This window comes from Dipodomys merriami, unplaced genomic scaffold (genome assembly GCF_024711535.1).
Source record: "Dipodomys merriami isolate MVZ:Mamm:240054 unplaced genomic scaffold, mDipMer1.0.p SCAF_4, whole genome shotgun sequence".
Lineage (NCBI taxonomy): Eukaryota > Metazoa > Chordata > Mammalia > Rodentia > Heteromyidae > Dipodomys > Dipodomys merriami.
Genome location: NW_027205603.1, coordinates 62,191,633 through 62,197,632, shown reverse-complemented (window position 1 = coordinate 62,197,632; position 6,000 = coordinate 62,191,633). Strand labels below are relative to the sequence as shown.

Below are 6,000 nucleotides of genomic sequence, written 5' to 3'. Positions count from 1 at the left end.
TTTTGTTATTTCCCTTCCCCTCCCCAAATTATTCAATTGTATATACAAGATGCAAGGTCAGTAGATGCATGAATCAAGAAAATGTGGCATATATATATGTATCCATTATATATATATATATGTATATATATATATATATAATGGGATTCTATGCTTCCATTAGAAAGGATGACACTACCCCTTTTGTTATGAAATAGAAAGACTTGGAAAAAATTATATTAAGTGAAGTAAGCCAGGCCCAAAAAATATAGGTCCCATGGTTTCCCACATTTGCAATAACTAGTTCACATCTAGGATAATTTTATCAGATAAGCAAAAAAATCGCAAAAGCTATGTACATTTGACTATATAAGATGATGCTAAGTGAAGTGAACCCCAAGATATAGATACAAGAGGCCTTTCCTTGTTGTTGTTGTTGTTTTAAATGTACTATATGATTTTTTTGTTTCCTTTGCATGTTCTCCCCCCTATGGTAAATCAGTTTCTTTGTAATCACCATTGCTACTGAAGAACATGGGTTAAGAAAAAATTTTATTTCAGTTTTTTCACTTGTTAAAACCCAGAGTCAAATGGAAAATAGACTATAATCAAATCTGATTCCAAATGCCATACTATGCATTATTACCTGAATTAGCCTCCAAATTCCCCTGGTAGTACCTTTTGGCACTTTCTCCAAAGGGCTAAAGAAGCGAAAGAGTAAAGAAGCAAAAGCGACATGGGTAAAAGAGTTATCTGTAACCTGGGGTGTATGTGTGTGTGTGTGTGTGTGTGTGTGTGTGTGTGTGTGTGTGTGTGTGTGTGTGTGTGTGTGTGTGTGTGTGTGTGTGTGTGTAGGTGGGTGGGTGTGTGCGCATGCGCGCACGAGCATGCATGCGTGAGTGAGAAACAGACAGACAAGGAGGCAGGCAGGCAGGTAAACAGGCAGACAGGTGGACAAACAGAAAGACAGAAAGACAGAGGAAAAGAGAAACACACACAGAAAATAAACACATGAAGTAGTAAATACTGGGTTAAAGTTACTCAAGATTTTTTTGGCTTATATGCTACACTACACATCTTTCAAAGGGCACTGCATAAGCAAACAACATTTTCATAATCCTGAAACTTGAGATTTAAAATGCATTAATTTCTTTTTACCACTTGAGATTTGGGAAAACATCCCATGGTGATGTGATGCTTAAGCTGGTGCTTTCAATAATCAGTCAGAAAAATAGAAGGTGATCATATATATATATATATATATATATATATATATATATATATATAAATTATGAATTCACAACAGCAGCCAAGAATAAATTTTTATATCAAGGTTATAAGCAAATGAAAAATGAAAGTCTATATACTAAAAATGCAAACGGACCATTAATTATAGCAGCTCCAAAAACCACCATAGTAATATGCCATTTGCAATGCTTTACTCCAATTTACATAGCTATATAGCCTGCTCTCAGATACCAGAGATTCTATTTTTGATAAGTAGTGATTCAAAAGGTTAGTCACCTCATCTATATTATGATTCAATGTCTGTGAATGTGAAAAGGTGACACCTTAAATTTTCATGTTAACAAACCAGATAGGCTACTCCTGCTTCTGGACCTTTATTATGCATTCCATCACTATTGTGTGCCAGGCTTTACACGGCCCTGGGAACACCTAGATGAAGGAAACCCATCATCTGTCATCCGGAGACCTGCCAATCATAGAGGGAAGGAGACTAATAAAACATAACCCCCCACAGAGTTTGTAGGAACTGTGGAGCTAGAGATCCAAATGGTGATAGGATGTTAGGGTAAGTCTCCTAACTAGAGAGCTGCAATTAAAATCCACCAATTACAATCAAGCACTGAAAAAAACTAAATTCTTCTTCCTTCCCTCCTTCCTTCTCTCCTTCTTCCCCCTTCTTTTCTTCTTCTTTCCTGCCTTCCTTTACCTTGATCTCTGTCTTTTCCTCCTCCTCTCATTCAGTAATTATATCCAGTCATTAATGAACAAAGCTACATAATAATAGTACTTCCATGCATTAAAAACAACAGTATCTCATTTAATCCTTATACAACTCCAGGTTAAAGAGTCAGTCATTTCCCCCACTTTACACATGAAGTTGTGGCACTGGAAACTGATGCAGTTTGCCAAGATCACACATCTGGCAAGTGGCTGAACCCAGACCAGGCACTGACCAGCTCTCTTTTTTATTTCAAGCTACATGGCATGCCCATCAGACCACCTGAAGCAATAACCTGAGCACAGTGAAAAAAGAACATACTTTCCTTTCTAACAAAAGCCTTCCAAACAAAGAATCTGCCTTTCCAATATCAGAGAAGAGGGTGGCAGAGATGATGAGAAGAAAAATGCAGCATTCAGCGTGGGTCTTCTCTGGTTTCTCCCTTGGGAGTGCTGGGGCCCTCCACCTGCATGAGTGATGAGAATTGGCATTCTGCTTGATTACTGTGCATCTGTTATGAGCCTCCAAGTGAATTAAGCGAAAAGAAAATAAGGGGGGGCGGGAAGGAGCCTACTCATGCAGGCTGGTCGGGCTGCACCGCCAGAGTGGTATTTGCCTTGTTGTTTTTTATTTTTCTCCCAGAAGCTCATACTATACCTCCACCCCTTGCCTTGCAACAATATACTTCAAAAAAATTAAATGAAGTTTGATAGCTAATTATCCTAAGGTCACACTGAAGAACCAAACCACCAAGACATCAAAACTCCAAAACTATTTAAATGTGAAGTATGCAGCATTAATTTTTCCCCATAAAAAACACCAACGAACAAAATGGAAGCAAATGCTTTTGCTCCTTGAGAATAACTGGTTTTCAAAACTCATCCAAAATAGACCTCTTAAGACATTTCACCTCTGCTCTGAATGTTTTAAGCTGGCCCTTGGATTACAAAAAGTAATGTGAAAGATCATCAAGATGCTTTCTTAAGAAGAATGTTTTATCCATGCTAATGGCTTTCATCAGCACCTTCCTTGAAGCTATTTAACTTTCTGAGGTAGCCCAAGCAGTGCTTCAATTATGTCACTTATCGACTGTATTAATTATCATTATAGATTTGATTTACATACTTTTCCACATCTCCCGCCAGATGGTATAGCATTCTGCCTGTCACTCCAGAACCTCACCTGGATTCACTCATCTCTCCCCAACTGAATGGTTTCATCAGCTCTTGGTCTGCTCCTCCTCCTATTCTTTACTGAACTGGATCAATGCAGTACACAGAGCCCCATGATATAAAACAGAAGCCAGTGGTATCTTACAAAGCCAAGTCCTCTCAAGGCCTAATTCTGGTCACAGTAGATTCTTGCCCAGTATGAGGATATAATTTTCACAGCAAAGTAAAGGGAGAGCCTTTTGCTTCCTTAGCTGATTAAAACTACAGTCTGTTCAATTATCTGGGGCAAAGGAGAAAATATCTAGAAAAAAAATACACACATTTGGCAATGAGGATACAACAGACCATTTGGTCTCCACAGAATTACCTTCTGAATTATATTTTACTTGGGCTAATATAAAAATTACTTTGCAGTCTTGAGCTTGCATGCTAAGAAATCAGGAGGCAGAATTCCCAAGGTATACTGCATTGTGAGTCAGTCTAGAATTTTAAATTGCCTTAGATGATCCAAAAGATGGATAATAGAGTAAAGGAAATGCAGAAGTGTTCTTCTTACAAAATATAAAAAAATCAGATTGATAGGTTCTATATTCCCTCAAACCAAAATTTCCAAAAGCCATGTTATGTTCCTAGGTGAAATCCGATACTACTCAGGCCCATGGAACTAACTAGGGATTTATGTAGCTTGAAGCATCATTGTCATGAATGTTTGGGCAGAAAACCTATATATAATCTGGCATATTGAACATGTGGATATTTCCTTCCAAATACAGAGCACAGTGCCCTATAAAGATCAAGTTATTTTTAAAGTATACAGAGGTTACATTTTAGTCAGTGAACACTAAATACTGAGTCAACTGATTTATCATTAGTGTCTAGCTATGATTACTATACAACCTCAGACAAGATCACCTCTGGATGCAGAAGACGTTATGTAGAAAAACAAACTTTACAACTTTGGCATAGGAGGGTGGGTGTGGAGGAGATGGGAAGGGATGGTAAGGTGGGAAAGGAAGGTAAGGGGAAACAAAGGAGGAGGCAACAATGCTTGATCAGAAATGTACTCATTACCTTGCTCATGTAATTGTAACCCCTCTGTATGGTATTTTCACAATAAAAAAAATCATCTCTGGAAGTTTAAGACATTTCTGGGCTTCCACTATGTACTAAACATCATTGTATACACACACCCACACACACACACACACACACACACACACACACACACACACACACACACACACACACACACACACACACTAAAATCTATCTAAAATAAAAATCAATATTTTTTCTGCAACTATGTGGTGAAATTGGGGCAAACAGGATAGTTTTTTAAACCAAATGTATTCACCTTTCTTCTTGGGTATAAAAATAAACTAACTTAGAAGTGGTGCTATGGCTCAAGTGGTAGAGAGCTTGCTTTAGCTGAAATGCTGAGGGACAGCACCCAGGTTCAAGCCCCATGACTGACAAAAACAAAAACAAAAACAACAAAAATAAACCAACTTCCCAGATTTCATGTAATACCTTCTGATAGATAGAATGTGAACAGAAGAGAGTATACTATTGCCAGGCCTGGATATGAATTAATGTGTAAAATCTCCCTTTTGGTTGGCAACATTCTTTCTCATCTCCTTCTTTTCCAGATACAGAGGACTATGTGATCCCAGGACTAAGCAGTCACAAGATAGAGAAGGATATGTGGTTACCTGCCAAGCACTCACCTAGAACTAGACTGTGAACAAGAAAGAGGCCTCCACGCTGTGAAGTGACTTAGACGTGAAGTTTCCCCAACCAAAATATGAAACCAAACTGCCTCCAAAACATGTGACAGACAGTACACAAGGTATGGCATGGAAATATCAAAAGGTGTTTGGCTCACATCTACCAGTTGGGCTGCAAATGGATAGCACAAAGTGCTCCCCAGATATATAGAAAATACAGAAGAGGTGAAAGGAAGAGTTCAGTTTTTAAAAGCAAGAACTGAGATGGCAGTGGAATATCCAAGGAAGAATCAATAAGCAGTTGGATATATGGACCCAGAGCTAGCTCATAGACATAGTGTACATGGAAATGGGAGGTTTAGTGGTGGAAGCCACAGATATGCCTGGAGTTCTCAGGCAGAACATGCGGAGTCAGAAGCCAGAGAAACCCCAAAAGAAGAGATAAAGAAAAAGGAGGAAGGTCTATAGGGAGGGAAGAAAGAAGGGAGAGGGAGGGAGAAAGGGAAAAGAAGGGAAGGAGAAGAGCACAAGTATGAAAAAGTCATAGGAGCCAAAGAGAAGACATGGAAAAGCAATCAATAGTGACAAGTAATTCAAAGACATGACATAAGATAATGTTCTGAAAGCCCACTGTATCTGAACAGCTAGGCAGCTGTTTGTGACCTTAACAAGTTTATTTTCAGGACTGGCAAAAGCCACATTAATCTGCATTGAGATCTGAGGATAGCAGTTCAAAGCCAGTCCAGGCAAGAAAGTCCAGGAGACTCTTATCTCCAATTAACCAACCACCCAAAAATTGGAAGTGGCATTGTGGCTCAAAGTGGTAAAGCATTAGCCTTGAGCAGAAGAACACAGGAACAGTTCAAACCCCATGACCAACCAAAAAAAAAAAAAAAAACAGTCCACAGATGGGGACATGGCTCAAGTGCAGAGTGCCTGCCTAGCAAATCAAGGCCTTGAGTTCAAAATGCAGCATGGAAAAAAAATCTGTAAAGTGAATGATGGAAATGAAGGATGTGGAATCAGAGGGTATAATATAGAAATATACTTAAGGAAATGATTCTAAAATCAGTAAGTAGTTAGGGAACAAAGAGACAGAGGTTTACTTTTTCATTTCTCAGGACGCAAGTCTTTTAAACTTGTGTGGGTATCTAAT

At 38.7% G+C, this 6,000-nt stretch overlaps 1 protein-coding gene and 1 pseudogene across 1 annotated transcript in view; both read right to left on the bottom strand.

Annotated features, from left to right (window-relative positions):
- LOC138805524 (large ribosomal subunit protein uL30-like) overlaps positions 1–1,685 on the bottom strand; it is a 2,474-nt pseudogene extending 789 nt beyond the window's left edge.
- Positions 1–6,000, bottom strand: part of Cpq (carboxypeptidase Q) — a 425,857-nt gene that overhangs the window by 304,324 nt on the left and 115,533 nt on the right. The gene's annotated exons all lie outside the window — the stretch shown is intronic.